This window comes from Natator depressus, chromosome 14, assembly GCF_965152275.1.
Source record: "Natator depressus isolate rNatDep1 chromosome 14, rNatDep2.hap1, whole genome shotgun sequence".
NCBI lineage: Eukaryota > Metazoa > Chordata > Testudines > Cheloniidae > Natator > Natator depressus.
Window position 1 is genome coordinate 36,119,972 of NC_134247.1, and position 14,052 is coordinate 36,134,023.

The 14,052-nt window shown below is 48.8% G+C and overlaps 2 pseudogenes; one reads left to right on the forward strand and one right to left on the reverse strand.

Annotated features, from left to right (window-relative positions):
• Positions 1 to 1,195: 1,195 nt before the first annotated feature.
• Positions 1,196 to 4,596, reverse strand: LOC141998871 (olfactory receptor 2G3-like; annotated as a pseudogene).
• Positions 4,597 to 7,396: 2,800 nt separating this feature from the next.
• On the forward strand, positions 7,397 to 8,296 carry LOC141998757 (olfactory receptor 2B8-like; annotated as a pseudogene).
• The last annotated feature ends 5,756 nt before the right edge of the window (positions 8,297 to 14,052 follow it).

Sequence of the window (14,052 nt, forward strand, 5' to 3'; positions counted from 1 at the left end):
ATAAGTTTTTGGTTTTAGCTTAGCTTGGCTTCTTCCATCATTTAACCCTTCAGCTCTACCATCTATCTAGAGCCTTGAGGAACCTGGACCATTGGACTCATTTGGCATGCCAGAGATAGGGCTGGTCCTTTGTCTCTTACCACCAGGTCCTCAAGGAAGGGTGTAAGAAGGCAGATTAAAGCATTTATGCCAAGAATGATACCACAGATATTTCCAGTACTGTGTTATTCCTATCTGTTTCTGTGGCTTGGAGCTTTCCTGGCTTTGTTCATTATTTTAATAAAGATCTCTAAACTTTTACGTTGTCCTCATTGTGTCATGCACCACAAGCCTGCCGACAAGGTATGACTCATTGGCTTTAATGATATGTAGCCTGATTTGGGGACTAGAACCATATGACCTTCTGATCGATTGGCAAACCATCCAAATGTTATTAACCTTTAAAAGGGTCAGGCAACATTGGTTATAATTTAATAACGTCTCATGTAATCTCATGCCTCCAGGAGCTGTAAAGAAAATGACAAATATTGTGAGCCTGGTAATAAAATCTTGTGGGCAGTACTGTGTTGCGCCCATGGAGGGGGACTCAGAAGATCGAGGTTCTATTCCCAGCATTATGCTAACTTCCTGTGTGAATTACAGCAAGTCACTTCACTTCTCTGTGCCTCAGTTTCCCCTCTCAACTTTTCTCTATTTGGACCATGAGCTCTTTGGGGCAGGGACTATCTTTCACTATGTGTCTGTGAAGCTCCTGGCACAACCCTGATCTCAACTGCTACCTCTTTCCAATCAAAATATAAATAAATAAAAATAATCTCTTTGGGCAGGAGAACAGGGATTGTTCCTAGAGGTCCAGCTAGGATGGTGTTGGCTGTATTGGAAAGCAGAGGGAAGGGGTGTTGTGTGGGCTGACAGAAGAGTTGTGTGGCGTGGGAGAGGGCAGGCAGGTTGTTTGTGTGGGTGGGTAGGGCAGGTTTATTCTGTGGGGTGGTATAAGGGTTGCATGCGGTAGGAGAGGGAAGGCAGGTTGTATGTGGGATGGGAGAGGGGTTGCATGGGGTAGGAGAGGGAAGGCAGGTTGTGGGGCAGATTAGGGCAGATTTTCTTTGTATAGTGGGCGAGGACAGAGATTGTGTGTGTGGAGAGGTTTGGAGCTGTGGGGAGGGCAGAAGGCTCCACATGGGCAGAAAAGAGGTTACAGTAGCCATGAGAGGTACAGATGATTCTGTGCCATTTGCTCACCAGCTGAGGTCCCCTTAGCAGTCGGGTTCCTCCCTCGCATCCTACGCAGGGCCCTGTGCACCTCCTTGTTCCTCAGCGTGTAGATGAGGGGTTGAGCATGGAGGTCACCATGGTGTAGAAGAGGGAGACCATATTGTCCCGGTCCTGGGAGTCACTGGACGGAGGCTGTAGATACATGGAAATGCCCGTGCCGTAAAAGAGCAACACCACGGCTAGGTGGGAGGTGCAGGTGTTGAAGTCCTTGAACCTGCCCTTGGCTGACCGAATCCTCAGCACAGCAGTGCCAATGTAACTGTAAGAGACCAGGATGAGGCCTAGTGGCACCAGCAGGAAGATCACCGAGCTGGCAAAGATCTTGGCCATGTTGGCAGAGGTGTTGACACAAGCCAGCTTGAGCAAGGCTGGCACCTCACAAAAGAGGTGGTCTATCTGGTTTTGCCCGCACCAGGGCAGCCTCAGCGTCAGGATAGTATGAACGGTGGAGTTGCTGAAGCCACAGAACAAGGTGGTGGCCACCATCTGCAGGCAAAGGTGGTGGCTCATGATCGCTGTGTAGCACAGCGGCTGGCAGACAGTGGCATAGTGGTCATAGGCCATGATGGCCAGCAGGAGGCACTCAGTGCAACCCAGCGAGAGGGAGATGTAGAGCTGGGCAACACAACCGGCCCTGGAGATGGATTTGTGGGCGTGTGGAAGTTCACCAGCATCTGGGGTCCAATGCTGGTGGTGTAGCAGAGGTCCAGGAAAGAAAGGTTGCTGAGGAAGAAATACATGGGCATATGGAGATGGGGGTCTAGCCATGAGACCACGATAATGGTGGTGTTTCTAAGCAAGGTCATGGTGTAGCAGATTAAGATGAGCACAAAAAGCAGCATCTCCAGCTGCAGCCGGTCAGACACCCCTAGCAGGATGGATTCCCCCAGGAGCTTTGGTTTCCATCTTCCCAGGCCCCTTTGCTATACATCACCTGTAGGGGCATGGGAAGATGGAAAGGTGTAGGGTGAAAGAGTAAGGGTGAAAAATAACCCGCAGCAAAGAGACTTGTGATAATAGGTGTTAGCACTGGGGTTGGCAGTGGGTTTTTTTGGAATGATAATCTTGAGTCCTACAAGACAGGTAAGTGTTAAGTGAATGGGTTTGGGAAAGACTGGAAGACTGGAATGTAGGATCTGTGAGTATTGGTGGCAGTCCTGGGATCCATGATAGCATTGGTAGGAAATGTGGGATCCACCACAAGTATTTGGGCGGGGGCGGGTCTATGTGAGAATTACATAATTAGCTGTTTAAAACAATTAATGTTTAGGTATGTTCCAAAGAGCGCAGAACTAGGATGGTCCAGGGAGATGAGGATTTGGGGAATCAGGCAAACATCAAGAAAGCTGACTTGGGAGAAGTTATGATGATGGATTGGTGCCAATCTGTGTTAGCAATGGATCCAGAGTAGCTGTTTTGGATTGGTAACCAATAATCCAAAGTGGTGTGTGAGAGAGATGAGTGCCCAGGGGCTAGAGGGGAGAGAGGATTGGTGAGAGGCTGGACTGATGGGTTTGTGGGTGCTGGTGGTAAGAGTGGGATCCACGATAGGTTTGGTGACAATAGCGAGATATCGGACAAGTCTTTTAGAGCCTATGTGAGAAACATCTGTTCAGAAGAGTGAGTGCTTCAAGATGCCAAAAATCTAAATAATAGTATGATAGCTATGAATAAGGGTAGTGGACAGAGCTGATAGTTCATAGGTAAGCCACACACACAGTGGATTCAGATGGGACTGGAACAATTGATGTTAACAGTGGGAATACATTAGTTATTTTTCTTTGGTCACTGTGAATCCTGGATGGTTGGGGAGAGGGAACATTCAGGGCCTAGGTACATAGAGAGAGAAAGGATTTGGAGAGGTTGGGATAGTGGGTTTGTGAGCATGGGGTCCACAGCAGGATTTCACAAGAAGTAAAGATCGGTGAAAACCAATGAAGATTTAAGTGTATTCCAAAGCTGTATGAAAATTTGGCCACCATGAATCCTGCAAGGGCAAGCTAGCTGGGGAAATAGGGGGTAGGTACTTAGGGACAAAATGGATTTGGGAGAGGCCAGGACAGTGTATTTGGGATAATTGGTGTGAGTGTGGGCTCTGTAAGGGTTGGCATGTGGTCAAAACCAACAAAGCAGCCAGAATTCAGACCAAATAATCTGGAGTGGATTTTGTAGCTGAGGAATGACACTGATGCAAATTAGAGAGGCAAGGGGGTGAGGTAATATCTGTTACTGGACCAATTTATGTGGGTTAGAGAGACAACAACACTGCGTACAATGACTAAACATATTAAACTTTGCTATCTGAAATGGAAATGCCACAACATGAAGAAAGAGGAAGCAAAGCTTAACAGCAACTTTGTCTCTCTTGCCAACAGAAATTGGGTTCAGCTGATCGCCATATTTGGGGTCAGGAAGGAATTTTCCTCCAGGGCAGATTGGAAGAGGCCCTGGGGGTTTTTCGCCTTCCTCTGTAGCATGGGGCACGGGTCATTTGCTGGAGGATTCTCTGCACCTTGAAGTCTTTAAACCATGATTTGAGGACTTCAATAGCTCAGGCATAGGTGAGAGGTTTATCGCAGGAGCGGGTGGGTGAGATTCTGTGGCCTGCATTGTGCAGGAGGTCAGACTAGATGATCATAATGGTCTCTTCTGACCTTAATACCTAGGAATTTATGGTCCAATACAAGATATTTCCTCACCCACCTCATCTCTCTAATATCCTGGGATTGACCCTGGCTTCAACACTACATAGAATCATAGAAGATTAGAGTTGGAAGAGATCTCAGGAGATCACCTTGTTCAACACCCTGCTCAAAGCAGGACTAACCCCAACTCAATCATCCCAGCCAGGGCTTTGTCAAGCTGGGACTTAAAAACCTCTAAGGATGGAGATTCCACCACCTCCCTAGGTAACCCATTCCAGTGCTTCACCACCCTCCTAGTGAAATAGTTTTTTCTAATAGCCAACCTAGATCTCCCCCTTGCAACTTGAGACCATTGCTCCTTGTTCTGTCATCTGCCACCATTGAGAACAGCCTAGCTTCATTCTCTTTGGCACCCCACTTCAGCTAGTTGAAGGCTGCTATCAAATCCCCCCTCAATCTTCTCTTCTCTTGGCAAGATTGGGGGCTTGTTTGAAGGCCAGAAGAGGGGGTTCAGGAAAGATTTCTTTCAAGATATGGTCCCCATCAAGTATGCATTGTAAATTCATAACATTGCTAGACACTAAAAATTATGAACTGAACAGAGCCACTGGATTTATTACTTATTACAACAATCTGTAACCCACTAACCTTCACCCCCAGTTGCTCTCACATCCATCCCTCCTTTCCCCACCATAATGGGAGAGGTGTTAACTGGCCATTTCAGCTTGAATGGTCCCTTAAAATATGTGTTAACTGCTTTTTGGACCAGTTACTCCTGGAATCTTCAAGAGGAGAGGCAATTCTTGATTTAGTCCTAAGTGGAGCACAGGATCTGGCCCAAGAGGTGAATATAGCTGAACCCCTTGGTAATAGTGACTATAACATATTAAAATTTAACATCCCTCTGAGGGGTAAAACACCACAGAAGTCCACCATGGTAGTTTTTAACTTCAGAAAGGTGAACACACAAAAATTAGTAGGTTAATTGACCAGAAATTAAAAGGTAGAGTGCCAAAAGTGAAGTCCCTGCAAACTGTATGGAGGTTTTGGAAGAAATTGATAAATTAAACAGTAATAAGTCACCAGGACCAGATGGTACTCACCAGGAGTTCTGAAGGATCTCAAATGTGAAATTGCACAACTACTAAATCAGCTTCTGTACCAAATGACTGGAGGATAGCTAATCTGATACCAATTTCTAAAAAAGGCTCCAGAGGTGATCCTGGCAATTACAGGCTGGTAAGCCTAACTTCAGTATGAGGCAAATTGGTTGAAACTATAGTAAAGAACAGACATGTTGACGAACATGATTTCTTGGGGGAAGAGTCAACATGGTTTTTGTAAAGGGAAATCATGCCTCACCAATCTACTAGAATTCTTTGAGGGGGGTCAACAAGCATGTGGACCAGGGTGTTCCAGTGGATACAGTGTACTTAAATTTTCAGAAAGCCTTTGACAAGGTCCCTCACCAAAGGCTCTTAAGTAAGCAGTCATGGGATAAGAAGGAAGGCCTTCTCATGGATCAGTAACTGGTTAAAAGGTAGGAAACAAAGGGTAGGAATATTTATTTGGAGGTATAAAAGCCTCAGTATGTGCCCATGCTACTGTCAGGGAGTCCAATGTATTTGTAAAATTCTTAGCCCTTTTGGGTGACACTGATAGAGTTAGAGGAGGGAAGGAGAGAGGTGGGAGAACAGGAATGAAGGTGAAAGTGAGGATGGGGGAAAAGTTGAAAATGTACAACCTGGGGGGAGAAGAGACTGAATGAGGATGTGATGAATGCTAGATATGTACAGTGCTTGGTATCATATTGACACAAAACCTGCAGCCCTATCTCCACTACTGTGATGATCAACACCACCCACAACACATCCTTCAAAACCCATGGGTCTTACACACACCTATCACAACATGTGCTGTATGTCAACCTGTGCACTAAATGCCCCAACAACAGCTTGGTGGGTGAAAGCAGACAATCACTATGCTCTTGAATGAACTTGCACAGGAAAACAATAAAAGCCAAAAACACCCTGTCACTGGTCGGTGAACACGTGATCACTCTATATCTGACCTCTCAGTCCTCATCCTCAACAGAAACCTGCACAATACCTTCAGAAGATGAGCCTGGATTTATAACTCGGCTAGACACCAAAAATGGTGGACTAAATAGAGACAAAACCTATATCCCACTAACTGCACCCCCTTTCGCTTATTTCTCCCCCTACTTTCCCCCCATGACTGGAGGCATGTTACAGGGCATTTCACCTTTAATGGTTCTTTGAAATATGTTTTAACTTCTTGTGCTAAACAATCTGTTCCACCTTGTATTTAGCTGTGACACTTTGAGTACATTTCCCAGACCTGAAGAAGAGCTCTGGGTAAGCTCGAAAGCTTGTTTGTCTCACAAATGGAAACTGGTGTGTTAGCATGGATTTGAGGGGTGCGTGTATCCCAGAATGTGATCAAGCTAATTGCAACCATATTATGTGCATTCAGCCACTCTGAATTAATAAAATAGAAAACCACATAGTTAAGTGTTAATTGGAAAACAGGCTTTTAGAGGCAAGATCAAAACTAGCTGGTAGTTTCTTCTAATCAGAATGATAGGAGGGGAAAGAAAAGTCAAGAAGTGAGACTCAAAACTTCGTTGGATGGAAGATCTGGAGTCCGGGCACCTCTGATATTAGAAGTTTATTGAAAGTTAGGAAAAGTGATGATTTTGTAGAGGCCATTATGACCTATGCGTTTTGTAGAAGTTAGTTATAAAAGACTCGTGAATACAGTGTATTCTGGAGCAGTCCTCTGAAGCCATTTTGAGAGATGTTTTTCTTGACACCTTTTCTCCCCGGTGGATGAGGAACTGGCCACTGAGAACCCGCTGCTGATTACTAAATACCGTTCCAGATTTTAGGAAAATATCTGGGATGCTATAAACCTATTGCTTATGTCTGTGTGTGCTTAAATCTAATAAACTGCAGTTTTAGATAGAACCCACTTACTTGTATTAATCTTTCATCAGGCAGAAATGCCGTGTTCCCATTGATTTATCCCTGACACCGCCTGGAGTGAAACAGTTAAGTTGCCCCTGCCGTGAGTTCTGAAAACTGTTGGTAACAGGTCCAATAAAAGATATTACCTCATCCGCTTCATCTCTCCAATATCCTGGGACCAACCCGGTTACAACAACACTGCAGACAGAGAGATGAGAGATTTCTCTGACCTTTGCATAAATGTATGCAGTGCTGTGGCTGGGACAGCCCCAGGTTATTAGAGATTCCAGCCTTTCCCTAATCCATTCACTGAACACTAACCTGTCTTCTAGGACTCAAGGCTACCATTCCAAAAATACCCACTGCCAATCCCAGCGCTAGCACCTATTATCACAAATCTCTTTGCTCTGGGATAGTTTTCACCCTTATTCTTTCTGGCCCCTACAGATGATGCATGGCAAAGGGGAACGGGAAGATGGAAACCAAAGCTCCTTGGGGGAATTCATCTTGCTAGGGGTGTCTGACCGGCCGCAGTTTGAGCTGCTGCTCTTTGTGCTCATCTTAATCTGCTACACCATGACCTTGCTTGGAAACAACCATCATCGTGGTCTCATGGCGAGACCCCCATCTCCACACGCCCATGTATTTCTTCCTCAGCAACTTCTCTTTCCTGGACGTCTGCTACACCACCAGCGTTGGCCCCCAGATGCTGGTGAACTTCCACAGCACCCGCAAATCCATCTCCTGGGCCTGGCTGTGTGGCCCAGCTCTACATCTCCCTCTTGCTGGGTTGCACTGAGTGCCTCCTGCTGGCCGTCATGGCCTACGACCGCTATGCCGCCAGCTGCCAGCTGCTGCGCCACACGGCCATCATGAGCCGCCACCTGGTTGCGCGGCTTCGGCAACTCCATGCTACAGACCGTCCTGACCCTGCAGCTGCCCCGGTGTGGGTGGAACCAAATCAAGCATTTCCTCCGCGAGTTGCCAGCCCTGCTCAAGCTGGCCTGTGTTGATACCTCTGCCAGCAAGGCCGAGCTCCTCGCCAGTATGGTTTTCTTTCTGTTGGTGCCACTTGGCCTCATCCTGATCTCCTACGGCTACATCAGCACCGCCATGCTGAGGATTTGCTTGGCCCAGGGCAGACTCAAGGCCTTCAACACTTGTACCTCCCATCTAGCCGTGGTGTCACTCTTCTATGGCACGGCCATTTCCATGTATCTGCAGCCTCCATTCAGCTACTCCCAGGACCGAGGCAAGATGGTCTTCCTCTTCTATACCATGGTGACCCCCAGGCTCAACCCCCTTATCTACACACTGAGGAACAAGGAGGTGCGCAGGGTCCTGTGTAGGGTGCTGGGGAGGATCCCGACTGCCCAGGGGACTTGAGCTGGGTGAACAATTGGCACAGAACCATCTGTACCTCTCATGGCTACTGTAACCTCTTCTGTGCCCATATGGAGCCTTCTGCCTTCCCTACAGCACCGGGCCTCTCCATCCACACAAACCCGCTGTCCTCTCCCACTCTACAGAACCTGCTCTTCCTGATGGTGCTGCCTGGCCTCATCCTGGTCTCCTACAGCTACATCGTCACCGCCGTTCTGAGGATTCTCTCAGCCCAAGGCAGGCTCAAGGCCTTCAACACCTGCTCCTCCCACCCGGCCGTGGTGTCGCTCTTCTACGGCACACCCATTTCCACATATCCACAGCCTCCGTCCAGCTACTCCCAGACCGGATCAAGATGGTCTCCCTCTTCTATCCCATCATCGATCCCATGCTTAACCCCCTGACCTACACGCTGAGGAACAAGGAGGTGCACAGGGCCCTAAGGAGGGTGCTGGGGAGGCTATTCTGGAGAAAGAGAACACGAGCCAGAGAAATGAGTTGGGACTGGCTGGCTTGTCTGCATTTTAATCTCTCTGATCATGTCCACACATGGTGCTGGGACTGGGAAACCAGAGGTCACTCACCATGAGCCCCAGAAGTCAGAAGAGCATGAAAAAGATGGTGTTGGTCACCACACTGTGTCCTTCCTTGGATCCATCCACGAACAAAGTTGGCTCTGCATGGAAAAGAGTGAGCGATGTGGGCATCTGAGAGTCATCTCTCTGCACCAGATCCATCCAGCGCAGACCAGAAATACACCTACTATACAATCCCTCCGATTCTCTCTTATTGAATATTGATCTAAAAACCCCACCAACATTGCCCCCTCTCTATTTAATTCTCAGATATGGATAGTTTTGGTGCTTCTTCCCTCTTCCCATGTCAAACTGCAGCTACTTCGCCACCTGGGCTGGATGTTCATCAGAGTCACCATCCTGAATCAGGTGCTCCTGCTCTCATCAGTGCTCCTGCTCTTCTGGCTGTGTTGGTGGCACGGCACCGTGCCATCCACTCCTGGCAGGACCCATGTGCTCCTCCTCTCCAGCTGGCGCTCGGGCTCCACCTTTGCCGGCCAGCTTTTCAGGCAGCATCCTGAAGTCTTCCACCTGATGGAGCCGGCCAAGCATATCTGCCACCGCCTTCCCAGAGGCAGCCCGGAGCTGCTGCAGGGGCCCGCCTGGGACCTGCTCCATTCCCTCTTCCGGTGTGAGGCAGCCACGCTACAGGACTTCATGCTGCAGGCCTGCTGGATGTCCCAGGTCTTCCAGCACGTGGACATCGAGAGGCCTGTGGGGTGGCAGGCCTGCTCCCAGGCCTGGTGGCACCAGCTTAGCTTCCACCAGGTGCAGGAGATCTGCAAGACGGCCATGGAGATCTTTGTGTACAGGCCAGTCAGCTCAGAGGAGGAGTGGAGGGATCTAGTACTTCCTAGAAAAGAGATCAAGGCCCAGACAAAGGGGTGGGGTCTTTTCTCCAATCTCCACTGAGGATTCGGTGCAATGGTTGGATGCTTGGATAAGGAGGAGCTGCCTCCCCATGCAGAGAACCCACCAGGGAATGAGTCACACACTTGTCCGGTGATTTTCCCACAAACCAGGGGGTAGATGCCAATGGTAAAGCCACAAGGGGAATATCTGCAGCTCAGTCAGGAAATGCAGACCCAGCTACACGCGATTCTGCAGAGCCAGAGATAGAATCCCTTTCCTACAGCACTAAATACACAAGACCAGTTCACTTACAAACAATCTGCCCTACTGCTAGATCCTTTAGCCTCCCTGCAGAGACTGGTAGTAGACAGGACGAGGGGTCAGGACTCCTGGGTTCTCTCCCCTGCTGTGGGAGGGGAGTGGGGTCTAATGAGTTAGAGCAGCATACTTGTCCTGGATGCTAAGACTGACCAGCCACTTCTTATCCAGGGAACAAGAAAAGCTGTACTGCCATCCTGTCTCTTGTGTCTGTCTGTTTTGTTAAAGGCAGGAAAGGTAACCACCAGTCACAGCCATCAACTGAACTAAAACCCTTTCTTCCCCACTATAAGGGATTGTTTGACAAAAGAAGAGAGTCTAATCGCTATCCTCTCTGCAAAGGGCCTTTTGAAAAGTTTGGGTTATGTTTGGTTCTCAGAACCAGCCAATAGCAGATTCAAAGTGATGTATGTCTTGTGGTGAAATTCTTTTTCCTCTGGTGTATCTGATTCAATACATTTCCAAACTTTGGCATGAATTTGCTAGTGTTTTGCCCATGCAAATGAGCCGGCTGAGGTCTCCGTCCTCAAAACCCTGAACCAGGTTTGACTGCTTAGTGTTGTACAAGTGACAGGATCATGCTAATACCTGTGATCTCTGGGCCCCCTTTACCACTGGAAATGCACACAGAAGCTCTCCTCCTGCTCATGGGACTCGCTCGAGTTCGGCTCCCTTTCGACTCATTTACATTCCCTTCGGAATCTGGAACAGAAAACTTTTTAATGGCCCCACAAGGGGGCTCATCGTAGGCCGTGTCACAAATAGCATGCGTTTTTAATAACGCCCAGAATTCCAATTGTTGGATCCCTCAGCTGGAGCCAGGAGCAAGACGCTAACAATGCCCAGCATGTCGCATTCTGAAGCCTAATGAGGAGCCCGGGGATATGATGTCTCGGGGCACTGACGCTGCGAGGGACAATTGGCACCAATCCCAGACTTTCCTCTGTCACAGACAGGGGCTGGATATCTCGGCACCAGATCCTTGGCCAGCCAGACTAATACCACATATCTTTCTGCACCAGGTCATTGTCCAGTTACTGCAGCACCCCATACCCTTCTGTACCAGGTGACTGTCCAGTTACTCCAGTACCCCATGCCATTCTGCAAAAGGTCATTGTCAAGTTACTGTAGGGTGTAGAACAAGCCTATTCATCAGGTGTAAATGCAGGTATCCGAAGGTTTAAAAGATTTGCTCTATGCTGCTGGACACTGATGGAATTATTTTTTTCCAGGTTCTGGGTATAAACTAGGGTTAAGCTGTTATTTACCAGCCCCCTAGCCTGAACTAGCTTTTCCCACAAAACTGTCAACCCTGTTCCCTGGGGCTCCGCAAACATCACCAGCTGAGTGCCAGCCCCTTGGGGATAACGCAGGGAGGAAACTCTCCCCACACTCTCCAGCTCTGACAACCATAAAGGCTTGTCTCCCTCCTCACCACATGGCCCTTAAGAGTCAGGGACAGAGATCCTGAGCTGTGTGGGAGGAGACACCTGCAGTCGAGACATGGGGCCCTTCCTGGCCACGCTTCAGATCTCAGCCCACCCAGACACATAGAGATACCATCCCCGTAAGCTCAGAGACACCAGGGCAGGGGTAGGGGCGGATGGCTGTAGAGGGGTCTGGCTATCCAGTAGTCTTTCTTTCTAACCATATGTTTCTGCATCTATCCAGCTCTCCCTCCTCTTCTGTTCCTCTCGCTCTTTCTTTCCTGTCCAGCCTTCTCTCTGTCTTTCTCTGTCCTTCTAACAATTCACGTCTCTCTCTCTCTCCCTTTCCTTCTCCATGTCCATCCTTCTCTCTCTCTGACTCCCACTCTCTATTTCCATCCATCCATGCCTAGCCTCCGTCAGCCCACACACACTCAGTAACTCTCTCTCTCACCCATCTCTGGCTTTTCTAATGTTCCCAGCACTGCAGTCGCTGGGCTGTCAGGAGCCCCTTCCCACTGAGACAGGTTTTGTGCATCCCCAGCTGGCAAGGGCACACGTAGTAGAAGGCTCTGTCTCAGCTCCAGGCTGCTCACTTGCACACCGAGCAGGTTTGGCTGCCCAGATTGGGGACCCCATGACCATGCAACACTGACTCTGAGTGTCCGGCCAATGACCACATTTGGCCCATTCTCCTCCCAGTAAGACCCCCGGGGACCCAGCAGCAGGTGGGATGACACCTGGATCCTCTCGGTTTCCAGAGCCAGAGGTAGGTGTACTGCCCACACAGCAGGTGGACAGAGTTAGCTGGTATCCTTACCCCCCTCTTCTCAAACCCCTTAGACATTCAGCCCCTCAGCCTGGGGCTGCCTCATCTCTGGGCTCTGCAAGCACAGAGGGGGTTTCAGTGCAGGGGAGCAGGGATTGCAGCTAAGACTCTGCCCTGGCATCGGAGCTTCTGAACAGCCCAGAGCTGTTCAGGCAGGAGGGATCTGAAGAAAGCAGAGCCGGAGGTGAATGGAGGTGAGTCTGGGGAGAAGGGGGTTTGAAATAGGCAGAGCGAGGGAGTGGGCAAGGGAACAGCCCAATGAATGGAGACAGACAGACAGTCTGACTGACCAGGGAAGTTATGATGATTAGGATGGATGGATGTTTATTGTCACATCTCCAAAATCTGGGTTGTTTCCAGCATGGGCTCATCGATAGCACAGACGCTGGGGCCCCAATCTGAACTCGGATCCACTGGCATCAAGGGCTGGACAGAGCCTTGGTGGGGGTCCGGCGGGTGCATGGAACTCCAGTGGTGGATCTCACTGGAGGATCAGGAGCAGTTCTCTTTTTAACCACCCCTCTGCCCCTCCCCCTTTGCTTTCCTCCTAAAGTTTTCTTTCTCTCCCAGTCTCTCTCTGGAGCAGATCCTCAGTGAGTACCAACAAGTTATATTACAGTTGAACCTAGAAGCCCCCACAGAGATGAAGTTCCCATATTGCCAGGCACTGCACGGACACACAGTGAGAGGCAGCCCTTGCCCCAGCGGAGATCAGGGCCCCGTTGTGTTGGGCGCTGCACAGACATACAGTAAATGAGGGACACACAATCCATGCTCCAATCTAAGTACGCAAGACAGATAAATAGAGGGTGAAAAGGAAGATTATTGTTCTCACTTTAGAGATGGGACCCCAGACTCAGAGAGACAAAGTCACTATCCTAAAATCACCCAGTGAGTCTGTGTCAGTGCTGGGTACTGAAGCCAGCTCTCCAGAGTCCCCAGCCCAGGACTTATCCTCTGGACCATCCTTGGGGATAAGATCTGCCCCTCCCCTCTCACTCACTCACTCACTCACTCACTCACTCACCTTAATCTCTTCTAGATTCTTCCCGTGTCATCATTCCTCTCATACTCCCATCACCCCAGGGCCATCACTACATTATGTGGGACTGAGCGTAAATTGGGCAGAAAGCAGTTGCCAGGTTCACTTTTCCATCACTCCCACAGCCCCTCCCCAGCTCATCCCGGCTTTTTGGAAACAATAGCCAATGACCCAACAAGTTTAACTAACGCCTATCAATTGTGCTGCTGAGGAGTCCGTTTCCTTTCTACTTATCTCCACTCCTTGTCTTCGTCTTTCTGGCCACAAGCCATTTTTGAAAAAATGGCCAAACAGCGTTGCTGATAACTATCATCGACTGTATCTTCCTCCCTGTCTTCTTCCTCACTCAGATTTCTCTTCCCCACTTCTTCCCTTCCAAGTCTCACATTTATAGATGTAACTATTTATTCAGAGGTATAAAAGCCTCAGTAGGTGCCCATGCTCCTGTTAGGGAGCCCAATGTATTTGTAGAATTCTTAGCCCTTTTGGGTGACACTGATAGAGTTAGAGGAGGGAAGGAGAGAGGTGGGAGAACAGGAATGAAGGTGAAAGTGAGGATGGGGGAAAAGTTGAAAATGTACAACCTGGGGGGAGAAGAGACTGAATGAGGATGTTATGAATGCTAGCTATGTACAGTGCTTGGTATCATATTGACTGGTGTCTTAGAAATACAGACAGACAAGTTGGGTGACCTGATATCTTTTGTTGGAGCAACT